Source organism: Pseudochaenichthys georgianus, chromosome 16, assembly GCF_902827115.2.
Source record: "Pseudochaenichthys georgianus chromosome 16, fPseGeo1.2, whole genome shotgun sequence".
Classification (NCBI taxonomy): Eukaryota; Metazoa; Chordata; class Actinopteri; order Perciformes; family Channichthyidae; genus Pseudochaenichthys; species Pseudochaenichthys georgianus.
Genome location: NC_047518.2, coordinates 16,682,048 through 16,699,312, shown reverse-complemented (window position 1 = coordinate 16,699,312; position 17,265 = coordinate 16,682,048). Strand labels below are relative to the sequence as shown.

The following is a 17,265-nucleotide window of genomic DNA, read 5'->3' as shown; positions in this document are numbered from 1 at the left end:
ACGCTAAGAATTCCAAAATAAAATCACCACTATCAGTACAGTGCCACTTTCCAAATAGGAAATGCACGCAAATACAAAATAAAATCGGATCGTGACGGATAATATAATACATATGTATATATGTATATATATATATATATACGGACATCTTGTATTGTAGTTACTATCAGTACAGCCGCAGCCACTGTCAGAACAGGAAATGCACGCAAATACAAAATAAAATCGTACTGACACTTATTATATACATAAAGTATATAGATATATATAAAAATAGGGACACCTTGTATTATTTACTCTCAGTACAGCACCACTTTCCGAACAGGAAATGCACGCTAATACAACATAAAATAGCACTGACACTTATTATCTATATATATATCTATATAGATATATATTTATTCATTTATATATATAAATACGACATCTTGTATTTTAGTTACACCCGCTAGACAACAGTGGAAGGTTCGAGAAACAACCGTGTTTGCCGGGTGCACCGCGGCGGAGGTGGAGAGGTTCCAGCTGGGAACCTCCACCCCGCTGCGGGACCCGTGGGACCCCTGGACGGTGCGTCTTGGTCACGCTTCATATCGGCCGGCGCGGAGGCCCTCCGACAGTGGGTCGCGTTTGTCATTCGACACCCGAGACCGGGCAATGTCCCCGGTAGAAACCGGGTGAAATAACCTAAAAATAATAAAACCGGGGAAAAGTGGAAACAACTTTTACGAGAACCAGGCTGGGGGGGTCAAAAGGGCTTGACCAAGGCCGACCCAAAGTGCACGGTGGTCGGACTCATCACCTCCGTGATGAGTCTTCATTGTGATTTGAAAACTTCCATCAAACGAGTCCTTCGGTGGCCGGGAAAAAACCGCGTCAGAATCGTCACTTCCTGTACTGACAGTGGAGGTCATAGATATATATAAACACTAGAGAGGCTTCTCAATACTCAAATTTCCCCTCCTCGACTCCTCGACTCCTCGGTCCTCCGGTAGTGACCCGGAAATGAATTTCAGCGCGCCATTTTGAAGGACGTCTCATTTCTCTAAATGCACACCGAGGACCGAGGATCGAGCATCGAGGAGGCTCTCTGGAGGAGCTATAACCGAGGATACACTGATGGTTCCTCCACGGCTCCTCCGCGGATGCATTTCCGGGAACGGTGGAGGCGTGACGCACGGCCGGATTTATCTCAGCCAATGACAGCTCTGCATGCATCCCCTGGATATTATTTGAGAACCTGCTCTCATCGCAACGCGATGTTTACAGTGAGAACAGCTGTGAGGCCCGTGCAGAAAGCAGAGCAGTGTGTAAAATATATATCACTCAGTAGAACAGACCTACTCTCTTTATTTGCTTTAGTTTAGTAGATATCTACAAAGAGTCGATATTTTTCTAAAACCATTTAGTCCTTCACATAATAAAATACACAACGGCTGTAGCCTGATTATGCTTTAGCAGCTGTAGGTGTGTGTGGTATAGTGTGTAGGTGTGTGTTGTACAGTGTGTAGGTGCGTGTTGTACAGTGTGTAGGTGTGTGTTGTACAGTGTGTATGTGTGTGTTGTACAGTGCGCAGATGCTGCGGACAGACGGGTCTCAGTTGGTTTGATGTCCTTACTTTTAATACTTGCAAATACAACTTTTGGCCCGTAATTTCAATTCCCCATTTCAGCGACTAGAGAGAGGGGGGGGGGGATATATCCAGTCTCTGATTGTGTTACGTTATTATGAGAGTGCTCTCATACTTTAAATTGTATATATTTATATAAATATATTTGTGTGTGTGTGTCCGCATCTGTAGCCTGTTATTGTCTCATTATACCGCACTCTCAATGAATTCAAAGTAAATATGTGGGGGAACAATGTTCAGCTGATCTAACAGAGATTATGAAATATGACAAAACACTCGACAGCTGATGCAGCTGTTGCCACGTAATAATGAACGGACGTCGCTTTAATATGACCGCTCAGAGGAGAGGAGTTCTCATTTCTTTAAACGTCTGCTGTTTCCCCTCCTCTCTCCTCGGTTCCCCTCCTCGGTCCTCCGCTCGCATCTCCTGTGGGCGGGTCTAAGTCTCGAGGAGGGGAGTCGAGGAGGGGAAATTTGAGTATTGAGAAGCCTCTTAGATGACTCACCCGCGCTGCTGGCCAATTGAGACCGACGTTGCCACTTGGCCGCCATCTTGCTACAGGCAGTTCTCTCATTCATAACATTATGGTTTACTATTTAAATAACCATAGCTTGCTCAATTTTCAACCAATTTTCAAACGGTTTGGTTTTCAAATATGTAGTTATGATACTGCATACTTATAATCATGGACTTTCATATGAAAATAACATTAATCAGATAAAGCAATAGCTATACACACACACACAAGGTATTTATATTAAATATTTGCCGGTGTATATATTTCCATTTATTTTATTATATTGTTAATATTTAAAATAAATTATAAAATTAAAATACATTTATATTTTATATATAAAAATCGGTCTCATGTTACCACTCTGTAAGCCAAGAGTTGTTAATTTAGCAATGCCTTAGCTTTAAGAACAGGGACACAACTAATGACAATAGCATATGTTGGTATATTATTTAGATATTCACACCTTTATCAGAAGAACCAAACCAACATAAAATGTGCTCACAGACAGGCCAGTTCTGTCTAATTTATCACAATTATTTTTGACATGAGATCTTCATATCATCCTAGTTTTGTATTTAGTTTCTAGATTTGTAAACAAATCCAGAACCTTTGAAATATGTTATTGAAAAAAGACCAAGAATAATATAAACTGTACCATGTGTCCTTTTGTGTCCTTCTGTAGTCCATTTGTGGTTTGTCTTGTCTCACCCCGGCTGATATATCACAAAATCCACTGTTTAAATTGTTCCCTATATTGCCCCTATGCAATATAGGGAACAATTTAAACATAAACTATCCTATGTGTCCTTGGGTGTTATGAAAGGCGGCCCCCCAAAATAAATGTATTATTATTATTAAGAAGAACACATGGCACACCAACAATCAATCACCGTCCAGCCTCAGCTTTGGTATTCTTTCACAACCATGTTATGGGTTTATTAGACTGAGCAAACATAAACATATGTGGGGAACATAGTGCTGCGTCTCCTGTCCGGTCAAATTCCTCACTCCTGAAGTGCTCACTGCAGAGCAGTGTCCTGTCACAGGAAACAAAACCGTCCCTTCTTTGGGCGAGTTCCCACTGCCTCCTCCTCTCTTTGGTTTTGGGAAACCTTAAAAACATGAGAAAGGTAGCCAGATATATAAATTATTGTCAACATGTTCCTCCCTTCTTTCCTTTAACATTAAGGGTAGGACAAAAATACACACCGAAATTATCATATTTTTGGTATGTATGCATGTATGTATAGCCTACTTTAAGAATAAGACAACCACACTAAGAGTAATAAAAAAGGTGTCCAATAGAAACATTAAATAATTGTGTAAAGAAATGGTAACAACATATTCTAAAGAGGCTGGGTCAACAACAATCTTGCAATACTATTATCTCACATAGCCCCACTGATCCTGTGTAGCAGGACTTGTAATGTACATACATCCACTAAGTAATTAACGATTATCCTAATTGTAGTCATAATATTGTCATATCTTACACGTGAAAGGTGATCCCACGGGTTCTTGTTTCCAGACTGCGGTGATTAGAGCATCCGTAGGCTGCACAAAAGTCCGGCATAGTCAGGTACTTCTGTAAACACAAAGCCAGCAAATTCCTGTATCATAATGCAAGATGTTTTTAACAAGCCAAACCACTTGGAAGAAATCATGTGTAACTTAAGTTGTGTTGAAAGAAAGAGCAGTTCTGCCTCTCCCACTGGTGGAGTTGTGGGTCAACTTTGTAATACTAGGTCTCACTGACAGCCTCTTGTTATTAGCCAGCTAATAAATACAACCACATACACAAAGAAAAGCTGCAATTTCAACATGTCCAAGCATCCTGTATCATAGCCATGCTAATCATGTTTATAATAAACCAAACCGTTTGTAAATCAGTCAAGATTTCAGTGAGTTAAGAGTATTTTTGTGCAGATCACTCACCTGACAACAGCTACCATAACGCGAATCAGAGTAACTGTTGACTGTAGCAAGATGGCGGCCGGTCAGCTACGCTGGAAAATCTCCCATGAGCCATCTAGTGTTTATATATATCTATGGTGGAGGTGTCCTGAGAGTGGAGGTCTGCACCGGAACTGTCCTGAGAGTGGAGGTCTGCAGGCAGGCTCCCATGTTAATGTCAGATATGTACTAAGTAAATACATTTGTTCCTGCTCAAGATTAGATTCAACTTTATTGTTATTGCACATATTACAGGTACTGAGACAACAACATGCAGTTTTGCTTCTAACCAGGTGCAACAAGCAGTGAAGTGAAAAGTAATGTACACAATAATAGACAGAATAAAATATAGAATGAATTGAATGATGAATAAACAGTGAGGGGTATGAATACACTAGATATCAGCCTGTGAGCAGTATGAACAGTGTGTATGAATATGCTAAGATATATAAAGTATGAAAACGGTAAGCAGTGCAAGTATAGTATAAAATATATAGATATTAATTTCATGATGATAAACATTGTGAAACAATGATGAAAAATGTGAACGGAAGGGGCGACGTAAAACTGACACAAAATAACAACACACTTTTGCCGAGCCAATTGGAGAGTTTCATCAGCAGCACGGGATAAAAACCACCAATGAGCGCTCAGCTCGAGATACCAGCGAGTCGTTTCCCATCAAGCATTTCGCTTCCGCAGCCCGTGGAGAGGAGCTGCGCCGCCTCTTTTTTAATTTTTAAAAAAAAAATTATAAATGTTGTATTGAACATTTTAAAAAAATACAAAAGCTCGGTGAGGATATCATCAATAGGGATGTCCTGATCACCTTTTTTTGCTCCCGATCCGATTCCGATCATTTGATTTTGACAATCTGCCGATACCGATTTTTCCCGATCCGATCTTTATGCAATGCATTAAGACAACAAAAAGGTAACAGATAACGGCTGGTCATCCAACGCGATGAATTCAGCTATCTTGGCTGTTATTGTGTTGGCCTTTTCACTGTTCTGGGGCAGTTTCTCTTTCCTTTTGAAAGTCTCTGAAAGTGTTGGTTGTTTCAGTGCCGTTACCTGAGTGGCCGCTGTGTACTCGCCGTGTTGTTGTTGGTGTTTGTTTCTCAGGCGGCGTGTTAGATTGGTCGTGTTGAACGTAGCTCTGTTCTTTCCACCACGCGGAACCTCTGCCTTGCAAACATTGCATCTGGCTGTTACACTGCCTTCGCTTTCAATTTTATAATACTTCCAAACTCCTGACATTTTCTCTGTCCCGACTCCCGAGTCACCAGCTGGACGTAGCCTCTCGTTAGCTTACTGCTGCTATAGACACTGCGCCCACTCTGTTGCCAGATTTGAGAGAAATAAGCAACCAGGTCTATGAAAACAAGCCCAAAGAAAGCAACACATACATGATGTTGTGTAATTTTAAACCAAAACTAAGTCCTCAGGATGACTTTAAGACGTGAACATGGTCATTTTTGTTTTGTAACATTAAATAATAAAAAAGAAAATTATAAAGATTTTTTTCAAATCACGTGATCGGCTCCGATCCCCGATCACGTGATCGGATCGGGACATCTCTAATCATCAACTTATCAACATAAGTGCAAGACATTCACTCACAATAAGACAAAAATAATACATCCAAGGGGGAGAAAAAAAAAGCATAAAGGCACAAAAACATTTGAGAGGCATTAAGCTTACTTAAAATAATAACCATTTGGAAATGTCATTGCAAATCTTTATAGACATGTTACAAGATTTTATTTTCCTAAGGGACAGAAAAAAGGACTTGAACTAATTTATGAAACAGGGAAAGGAGGGCTTGCCTCCTCTCCATTTACTACAATGTAAATGGTATTTACCCAAAATAATAATTATATTTACCAAATCAGATATGGGAGACTCCAAATTATCAATATAATATAAAATGTGATATATTTTGAAGGCCGGAATGTTTGTTAATTTAAGTAACAACCAATCTCTCACATTCGACCAAACACTTTTAGAAAAAGGGCACGAGAAAAATAAATGTTCCAACGATTCATCAGATAAATTACAAAAGGAACATGGTTCCACTTCAAATTTAAATCTTGAATTTAAAAAAGTAGAAACCGGGTAGATTTTATGAACAATTTTAAAATGAGTTTCTTTTGCTTTGGGAGAAATAGGCCATTTTATAAAATAAGATAGAGCTTTTTCCATTACAGATAAAGTGTCTAAATCGGTCCCTTGTGGAAATAAGCCTCTGTTCAAATTGTGAAAAATGTGGGATTTCAAAGAAGCATTAATAGATTTGTGATTTGTGAAAGTGGCATAGGCAATAGCCTGTACTTCAACATCAACGAAAGTGCTCGATATATGCTATATTGAACCAATAAACTAACACAAACTAACTGTATCACTATAACATGATGGTGATGGTGATGGTAATAAAGAATGCATCTAACGTTACGCTGTTCGTTATAATATAAAAACAGAGCATTAAACAAACCATCATGCTCTTACTTTGAAATCATGCGGAAATGTCGTCATCAGCGGGCCATCACGTGGTTTCCGAAAATAACCGAGTGACACGAGTAGATTTTAGCCGAGACTGGCGGAAAATATGTAAAAAGACGATCCACAAGCAGAAATGTGAGATCCACGAGCAGAGATTTCAGATCCGCAAGCGCATTTTTGGTCGACAAATACAAAATGGATTCACAAATGCCTGATTGAAAGTTGTAAATGTTAAAGAGATATTCACAGATTTTTTTTTAATTTGTGAACATATTTAGCGTATTTGCAGATCCGTTTTACACTTGCAAATGTATTTGTGAGTTTGCAAATCTTTTAAATGCATTTGTGGATGGTGTTTTACATTTACAAACCACATATTTACACACAAATTATTTTTATGTTCACACAAATAATTACGAGACATATCTATGCCCATACGCTTGTCTCAAACAAGCCTAGTGTGTTTTCCATCTGAGTAAAGCAGATGTCGGCTAATTGAGGCAGAGCACTGGATTTAGCGGCTAAATGAAATCACACAAACGCCTCGCGATCATTCGTGCACGTTCAGAGACTTTCTTCTCTGGAACCTTGGAGCGCTGCGCCCAATTCACAATTTCTAATATCCTCTCAGAAACAGCCTCAGTCAGAAGCTAAGCTACGTGGAAGCCTTACACTGGCTGGATTACTCCAGAGTTCTGGCCAGGTGTTCTGACAAAAGGAAAAAAGGCCAACGTGGCACCAACTTCTCCCTCGCCCCCTTTCACTCCCTTTTCCTGAAGCATAGGGCACCCAGGGCCGCGGAAAGGGACACCAATCGTCTAATGGTTGGAAGAGAGGGCCCATTCCATTAGTCAGGGGGCCCAGAGTTCACCGCTGCTCCTCGGCACAGGGAGGGCGGAGAGAGCGAAATGGAGGCAGGTGTTGGCCGGGGGCAACGCAGAGGGCAATACTGTACCAGCTGCATGCTGGGAAATGAATCACTCTCCCCCCCCCCCCCCCATGTACACTCCTTCACTGCCTATTTCTATTTCCTCATGCAAATACAGGTGCTGGCGCCATGCTCACACACACTGTCTGACTTCCTCTCACCTGCTTTTGTCCCCAATTTTAATTCATTCCAGTAAGCTTTTCTCCATTTTCCTTATCTCTTTCTCTCTCCCTCTCATTCACTCACGGCTATCTCCATCTCTTTCATTTTCTCTCCCTCTCGTTGCCCCCCCTCCCCTCATTCAATCCTCGCTCATGCCTCACTCTCATTTGTAAATGGAGAGTGGACTTGTCTGAGGAATATGTGCAGAAGATGTGGTTTCCCTCCCAGGTGGGAAACTCTGGAGGGAGATGAAGGTAGAGAAGAAGAAGAAGAAGACTGGGTGAGGAGGAGGAGGAGGAGGAGGTGGTGAGCAGAAATTATGCTACCACTCCCTCTCCTTCCCTCTCCTCTCCCTCCCTGGGCTGAGATGATGTATGGCTGCAAAGGCCACATGTTGGCCGTGTGATGGATTAAAGCACTTTGTAGGAAAATTACTGAGAGCGCCTCAGCACACCCGAGTCTAGCCCTTAATAAAACTCTCTTCAATATTGAAATGTAGAGAGAGATAGGGAAAGAGGGGGAGATAAAGAAGATGAAGGAACATGGTGGACGAGACTTGCAATGGGAGAAGCACATACACGCAGTATGGAATATTGAGAAATGTTGTAAAATAAATAATACGTCGTGCAGTACAGCTTTACTGCTGGATTTAGGTTTGTGTTTGGAATGGCTTTATGAAAAGAGCTTAGAGAGAAATAAGTGAAAGTAAACCATATTTGATGAAGTTGTTGTTTATCATAAGCTTTGTTGATGGCGAAGTCTGTCGGTTACTGATGCTGTAGACTCAGTGTGTTTTATGCTCACTGAAATGCCCATTTCTTCTACGTAATATTACTAGAAAGTTTTGAAATAACATGGATTCCAGTCCAAACCTGCGTAATGTGACAGCGGACTTCAGTGCACGTCGGCTTTCCTTTCCCAATATCAGATCACTGCACAGTGTTTTCAACCGTATGGACAATTCTTTCTCACGATTGACTTGAGAGTTTTTATGATCTTTGCTGAAGAGTGGATTATAGTTATTTTTGGTTCTTGACCTTTTAACTGAGTGGGACTAAGAAAGAGGTGAAGCAGGCTCGTAGCAACTGGGACTTGGAATGTTATAATTCACGTGGGTTTGAGTCTGTTTGTATAAAACTCATCTACGTCCCATAGTATTTGCGTCATACTACAAAAAGCAAATGAATGAACTTTTCTAACACAGGGGTGTCAAACTCAATTTCATCGCGGGCCACATTCGCATAAAGGTTGCACTCAAAGGGCCGGTTGTAACTATATAAATATATAATATATATATAAAATAATATATTATATTACTTTATTGCCTCTGAATTGGATTATTATCGGATAGGGTAATAACTTAGTAATTAACTACGTCTGAAAGCAGAAGTCCAGGGCAAATAATTGCAAGTCTCTTCAGTGCGCATGTCACAAAACGAGATGCATTGTGGGACATGTAGTTTATGGGCAACCTGCTTCTGTAAAGCGGCATGTAACCGTATAATAAACATATTATATTCTTTGCAAGCTCTTGCGGGGCCACAGAAAATGAAGTCGTGAGCCGGATTTGGCCCTCGGGCCTTGAGTTTGAGACCCCTGCTCTAACATGTCATATTAATATTGTTCAACACAAGTATATGTTTAGTGTATGTCCAATAACCTGTATTGTTGTTATTGTTTGATAATGGGAATTACATTTAATAGGGAAACGATGACATTGGATTTAAAGTAAGTCCTGTCGAAAATAATGCTGCCTTTGGCAACAAGTAATACTTATGTAGGACTTTGGTAAACCCTGATAATGTTACTGTTCATGTTTGTCGCCTCGTTAGGCTTCTATATTAACTAGATGAGCAAATGTTTTGCATATTACCTCCAAAATTGTGGCCCAGATACAAAGACAAGATCAACATTGTCATAAAGTTGAATTCTTCACACTACAGAAGTCAACACCCAATCCTACAGCAATTGTATTTGTCTTAAAAAAACATTCAGTTCCTTTACTTGTGACTTTAAAATGGACCGTAAACCCCATGCCCCCTCTCAACTCCTGCATTTCCTGCCAATACTGTAACCAACAAGGCTTAACTGCTCACCCCCATTTAGCCCTGAGCGTCCCCCTCCATCACCCAGCCCTCCTCCTATCTCTACTTTCTGCTTCTCCATATTTGTGGCAGTGGAGGCCACGGCCCCTGTAGGGCTGTTAGTAGACACACCAGCTGCTATTTCCTCCGAAGGGTGGGCTGCCTCACGTGGCTCTCACACACTGCTTCAATGACTCTTGATGTCTGTGTTTGTTTTTGTTTATCCTTTATGCTTTTCCCTCCATCTTTGTTGCTGTCTCTGCTCTCTGAGTGGCTGTTGGAGTCCGTCAGCAGCAGCGGGGCATGCTTCCTGTGGATGCTTCAGCACTGTGATGACTCAAAGACCAACTCTACTGATCTGCCATCAGATGCTGCAGATCAAATCAGGCTTACCGTGTTTTTCCTTTTAGAAGGCTACTGAGGAGATGAACTGTTTATACTTTTTGGACTGGGGTTGGTGAAAGCTCATAGTTTGTATAAACACCAACTTGTAGCCGAGTGTTTTTTGTAGTGGTCTCAATCAAGAAAAACGATTTATCGCGGGGGTTAATCACAATAATTATCTTATTTATCATGGCTAATCACAAGTTTAACAATGCTAGTATTAACTTGTATTATAGGAAGGATATAAAACGAGTATATGTGTGGTCGTGTAAGAAAGAAATGCATGGCAAACTGGTAAGATAAATCCACCTCTGTGTAACCGCAAACCTAATTGATGACGAATTTCAGCGGCACTTGTTTGCTCTAGGCGTGGTGAAAACAGAGAAAAGGCATTTTGCCAAAGCATGTTTTAGTCAGTTATTTGAAGAGTGAGTAGGAGATAGCTCCATCTATCATTATTTAATCTACTGATTTGACTTCTTCTGAACGCAAAATAAACGCTTAACAAAACACTGACATGAAGTATATTCACCTTTTATACAAAATGTTTCAACATGCTAGCCAGCAGGTGGTAGACAGTGAAAGGTGGTGACAGTTGTGTATTTCATATTCCAATGTCACTCTCCATGAGCTCTGTTTTGGTCTCCACCATCTGCTGTGTCCACCAGGTAGTTGCTAACAGAATCTGCCCGTCATCCGGTGAATGGCAGATATCTTTGTCTGTTGATGTAGTCAATTGAAGTTCAGAAGAAGTTAGCAGGTCATATGTGTTGGCTTGTGATGGGCATTTGTCGTTGAGTCAAACGATTCCACTTACAAGATGAATATTTAGTGTCAGCCCTGTGGCAGTTTTGCCTTAAGCAAAGATTATTTTAAAAGGTAAAAGGAGCGACCAACAACTCGCAACACTTCATATCAAGAACCATTTTTTATGTCTTTTAGGAAACAAAAAAGAACCAAACTGAAAATAAAAGCTCACAAAGATAAATTAAAAACAGACATAAATGAACAAAAGATTGAACACACATCACAATACCTGCAGCTCTTATTGAGCTTGTGTGTTTCACAGCACCTTACATCTGCCTTTTCCTTCAAGTGAGCTGTTTTGATTTGTGAAGCTCAGGTCTTTCAATCATCTGCTGCACAGTATGATCATTTGATTTGACACTTGAAGGGTGAGCGGAGACATTTTTTGATCCGTAGGAATCAATAACAAACATGTGTAGAAAAACGTGGAATAACAACTGAATCCAGAGAAATCACTGAAGCACATAAAACAAAAAATGCAACCTTACATATTAGAGAAATGTATATATATATATTTATCAATAAATGTTTCCAGTATAATGAACATCATGTGAATCAATAATTATTATATCTAGTTTCATGACATTTTTTCCTTCAAAGTCAAGACTTATGATTGTTGAAATCTTGTTGAAAAGGAACATACAAATTGGGCAATTTCCAAAGACTTTAATTAGAGCTTTTTGTGTATTTTAGTTTGTCAAGTGTCGCAGCTGGAGGAGAAGCCAGCAGTTGTTCTGTGGCTGTAAGTGGAGAGCAGCTCAAATATTTGAGCTACAGTAGATTTATATATTTCTTGATTTATAACACTGTATCCTTTTTATGATTACTGTTCCTCGTTAAAGAGCATTTTGTGGTATGTTAACCTTTTACTCTACTCATATCTCACGCAGCACAGTAGCCAGCAAAGCTCACACAGTAGCACCAATTATTATTATTATTATGATTTCTCCTTGCTGTACTTGTTGCTGAGGCTGCACATTAGGTATGTGCTAATAGAAAATAAAAAGCCACAGTGGGATAATTAAAATTCCGTTCTTTAATTGATTAATCTATTCTTCTTCTTTTGTCTTCACTCTGACTTCCAACTCTCATAATTGCTTGTGGTTTTTGGTTGGGGTCCAAGATTCTTAAATCCAATATGTTCTCCTTATGGGAGCTTTTATCACTCTCAGCAGTAGCAGCCAGATCTGCAGCGGATCCAAGTCATTTCTTTTGTGTCTTTATAATATACTTTTTAAAGCATATTGAATCAGACTACCTCAGGCATAACTTTTGTTTGCTTATTTTAATTATTACACAGGAAGTACCTTATCTGAAGTTAGCGTATGTCATGGTTATCATTCTTTTAATAGAGAAAATACTTTAATTAGCGGTTAGCAGTGATGCAAGAATGTCCTGCACACTCACAGTTTGTATGTTTCCTCCATGTCTCTGGCTTTTCACTTACAGACATGCAGGTCGGGTTATTTGGAGACTCTAATTGCACATTAAAGCGACTATTTTTTATGTTAATGCAATTAGCACGTTGTCTTTTTTTAGATAACAAATACAGAAGACAGACGGCATTATTTCCTCCTACCTGGGTGGAAAAGGCATGAAATTCTGTCGAAAGCTGGTTGTCTTTACATTGTTTTTTCACGGAGAATTTGAGGTGGGAATTGCTGTTTCACACAATTTCTTTTACAGCTTATCTTGCACATGAACTTAAATAAACCTCTGCAAATGTGTTTGGTGTGAATTTCTCCCAGTGGGATTCAAGTCTTTTCAGTTACACAGAATTCCTAAACATCTTAATCTTTCACCCTGAATAGGAAGAGAAAACCACTGAATATAGTTTGGATTCCCTCTTGTGAAAAAGTCTCCATTTATTCCATTCTGGGATGTTTTCTGCACCCTTTTTTCTGCTATTTTCTTCAGTGGTGTAGACTTTGAGTGAATGGCTATTCATTATAAACTATCATTGCTTATGTCAGAGCGTTTGAATCAATGCAGTATTTTATTTAATCCCCAAACTTTCCTCCATTGATTAAACTTCCTTTTTCTTTCAAATACACACATACTTGCAACAGTATTCTTGATCAAGAAAAAAGCTATGATATGACTTCAAGTCAGACAAGTGTTGTTAATGATGGCATATAAATACCTGTGAAATTAAATTAAACAATTAATTGAAGTAAAGTTAATGTATATGTATGTACAGTATTGTTACTATCTATCAGTACCAGGGATTTTTGATTTTCTCCAGCAACATAGTCATTATAGTCCTTTGAAAGCTTTGCAGCACTCTTTACAGCAGCAGGACTGTTATGCTAATCCCCTCTTCATCAGTGCCTTGACTAAGGTCGATTGTTGGAGAGATTCAGTTAAGCAAAGACCTGGACAGAGTCCTTTATGTACCTTGTCTGGAGTATGAGGGTTGGCACCGATTCCTTCCTGGAGTTCAAAGACCAAACTAAGGCGATACGCAGGGCTGGCACCATGTCTTTTACCCCCGCTCCTCAACGACGCCCACCAAAATCACCGCGGAGACGCGCACCATCTCCTCCGTCTTCATCACCGCGCCTACATCAACCACCTCCCCACCCTGGCAGCATGTTCTCTACCCCCGCACCATCTCCCCCGTCTCCATCACCGTGCCTACGTCAACCACCTCCCCTCCCTTCAAGAAAGCATCTGCAGTCTCCAAAGCCTGATAAGAATGTGTGTGTACAAAACACAACAAACTCTTACTGATATGTGTGGGGTCCAGGCTCAAGGGCGTATGGCACTCTCAACTCTTTCCAGGACATGTCGGGGCCCTGCCTGCCAGTAGTTTTGCCGATATCTGTGTTGATAGGTAATAGATTAAGAGCGGTGAATCATCTTAGAAACAGGAAGCGCCCAAACGTTTGTGTGAGTTTATCTAATTTAGCAGTGATTCCATGTCAGCCACAGCTTGTTACAAAAAACCTGACTGATAGTGTGTTTAACGAACTTAAACTAGCTTTATTAAATGTCAGGTCTTTGGCAGGAAAAACATTTTTAATCAATGATTTTATCACTGAGCACAATCTCGATTTTATGTTTTTAACAGAAACTTGGATTGAACAAAATAACAGTGCAGCTGTTCTTATCGAATCAACCCCTCCCAACTTTAATGAGTCAGAAAGAATGCATAAGAAAGGGGGTGGAGTTGCTATTCTGTTCAATGATTCCCTTCAATGCAGGAAGACATCGTATGGAAACTTTGATTCTTTTGAATATGTGGCCCTTCAGCTGAAATGCTCCTCTCGAGCTCTGTTCCTAAATATCTATAGACCACCCAAATACTGTGCAAGCTTTTTTGATGACTTTACTGAACTGCTGTCTATAGTGTGTATTGACTTTGACCGTCTAGTCATTGTTTGTTGATTTTAACATCCATGTTGACAACCTCCAGGACAGAGGGGCTAAAGAACTGTTTTGTGTTCTTGATAGCTATGGACTGACTCAGCATGTGACGGAGCCCACGCACAATAAGGGGCACACTCTGGACTTAATTATCTCAAAGGGTCTGAATATCTCTAAGGTTGTGGTGACTGATGTTGCACTCTCTGACCATTCCTGTGTTTTCTTTGAGAGCTCTATTTCTGTTCACACAAATGTTCAAAAAGAGGTAACCACAAAGCGATATTTAACTGAAAATACTAGGGAAATGTTTACTCAGAATTTGTCTACCACACTTGCCCCTGTTAACACCTCAGTAAATGAGCTAGTAGATCATTTTAATTCAAAAATTAAAAATGTTATAGATGCCATTGCTCCAATTAGGTAAAGGAAGTGACTGGGAAGAACATATCTCCATGGAGAAAGGCCATGACCGTGAAAACAGAAAAAAGAGAATGTCGAAAAGCTGAACGCAGGTGGTGAAAAACAAATCTCCAGGTTCACTTTGAAATCTATAAAGAGAGACTTGGCCTTTATAATTTGGAATTGAAAAACGCACGGCAATCGTTCTTCTCTGACATCATTGCCAAAAACAAAAACAACGCACGTGCCTTGTTTGCCACCGTCGACAGACTAACTAACCCCCCAGTGTCAGTCGCCTCTGAATTTCTATCCACCAGGGCGTGCAATGATTTTGCCTCCTTTTTCACTGACAAAATTCAGAAAATCAGACAAGCAGTCAGTGCCTCTGCATCAGGAACAGCAAATGTGTTGTCTCTGTGTCCACTTAACATCAATTCAGACATCATGACACAATTCCATCAGATTAATGATAAAAACCTAGTGGACATTATACAACTTCTGAAATCCTCCTCCTGCTGCCTTGATATTATTCCAACAGGATTTTTCAAGGATGTTTTGCCTTGCATGGCCTCAGAACTACTTCATATAGTAAACAAATCTCTTCACTCAGGTATTTTTCCACAGGCCCTGAAAACTGCAGTCATTAAACCGCTCTTAAAAAAGAATAATCTAGATGCTTCAGTAATGAACAATTACAGGCCCATATCAAACCTCCCATTTCTAGGTAAAATCATTGAAAAAGTTGTTTTTCAACAGTTGAGTAATTTCTTGCATTTAAATAACTGTTTCGATGTGTTCCAGTCAGGCTTTCGTCCAAACCACAGCACTGAGACTGCTCTTGTAAAGGTCTTTAATGACATCCACTTAAACACAGACAGTGGCAGAACTTCAGTGTTAGTATTATTAGATCTCAGTGCTGCGTTTGACACTGTTGACCACAGCATATACTAGACCGACTGGAAAACTGGGTGGGACTTTCGGAAACAGTTCTAAATTGGTTTGAATCCTACTTAAAGGACAGAAACAACTTTGTTTCTATAGGTAAATACACATCTGAGTTGACAAATATGACATGTGGGGTTCCTCAAGGCTCCATCTTGGGGCCTCTTCTCTTTAACATCTACATGCTACCACTGGCTCAGATAATGAAGAACAACAAAATAAGTTACCATAGCTATGCAGATGACACACAAATTTACGTAACAATTTCACCAGGAGACTATGCTCCAATTCAAACACTGAGTAAGTGCATTGAACAAATCAATGACTGGATGTGTCAGAACTTTCTCCAATTAAACAAAGATAAAACTGAGGTAATGGTTTTTGGAGCCAGTCAGAACGTATAAAAGTTAGCGCTGAGCTTCAGTGTGCAATGTTCAAAACAACAGATAAAGCCAGAAATCTAGGTGTAGTCATGGACTCTGACCTGAGTTTCAACAGTCACATTAAAACAGTTACTAAATCAGCCTACTATCACCTAAAGAATATATCTAGGATTAAAAGACTAATGTCACAGCAGGATTTGTAAAAACTTGTCCATGCCTTTATCTTCAGTAGACTCGACTACTGCAATGGTGTCTTCACAGGTCTCACTAAAAAATCTATTAGAAAGCTGCAGCTGATTCAGAACGCCGCTGCTCGAGTCCTCACTAACACTAAGAAAGAGGATCACATCACTCCAGTTCTGAAGTCTTTACACTGGCTTCCTGTGTGTCAAAGAATAGATTTCAAAAATATTGCTGCTGGTTTATAAAACACTGAATGGTTTAGGCCCAAAATACATTTCTGACCTCCTGCTAAATTATGAACCATCCAGATCTCCCAGGTCTTCAGGGACTGGTCAGCTTTCTGTCCCCAGAGTCAGAACTAAACATGGTAAAGCAGCGTTCAGTTATTATGCTCCAAATATCTGGAACAAACTCCCAGAAACCTGCAGGTCCGCTGCAACTCTTACTACTTTTAAATCCAGGCTGAAGACTTTTCTTTTTATCGCTGCTTTTAATTGAACTATTCATATCTTAAACTGCACTGTAACTTTTATCCATGTATTTTTTCTTTTAATGTTTATTTTATTAGCTTTTCTTTTATTAATGCTTAATGTCTTTCATTTTTTGTAAAGCACTTTGAATTGCTTTGTGTTGAAAAGTGCTATATAAATAAACTTGCCTTGCCTTGCCTTGCCTTGCCTTGCCTTGCCTTGCCTTGCCTTGCCTATGAAGGTCTACTTGGATTGGTTGTCCTTGGTCCTAGAAGATTGCGACAGGTCATGGTGCTGTGTACCGTATCAGTGCCACAGATTTAATCTCCACATTTTGCTTTAGTAAAACCTCAAAAGACTTTCAACTTGATGTATCTCAACTTGTTTCATTGCAGTTCAACTAATAATAAACAAGTAACATGTTGGTGTTTAGTCAGAGATGCTGTTTCACAGATGTTATGCATTTTGTAAGAACTTTGCAATAGGACATTGTCAAGACATCTTTAAAAGCTCTTATTTTTGCTTGGATGCAACAACTATATTGACTGCCAAGTTGA

General features: G+C 39.8%; 1 protein-coding gene and 1 long non-coding RNA gene across 2 annotated transcripts in view; one reads left to right on the top strand and one right to left on the bottom strand.

Moving 5' to 3' along the window:
* Positions 1 to 17,265, top strand: part of LOC117461051 (proprotein convertase subtilisin/kexin type 4-like) — a 249,012-nt gene that overhangs the window by 23,018 nt on the left and 208,729 nt on the right. The gene's annotated exons all lie outside the window — the stretch shown is intronic.
* Positions 2,807 to 4,236, bottom strand: LOC139435326 (uncharacterized). The gene is made up of 3 exons (XR_011644603.1): positions 4,079 to 4,236; positions 3,637 to 3,728; positions 2,807 to 3,255 (listed from the first exon to the last, which is right to left on the bottom strand). It is a non-coding gene; the product is annotated as an uncharacterized lncRNA (long non-coding RNA).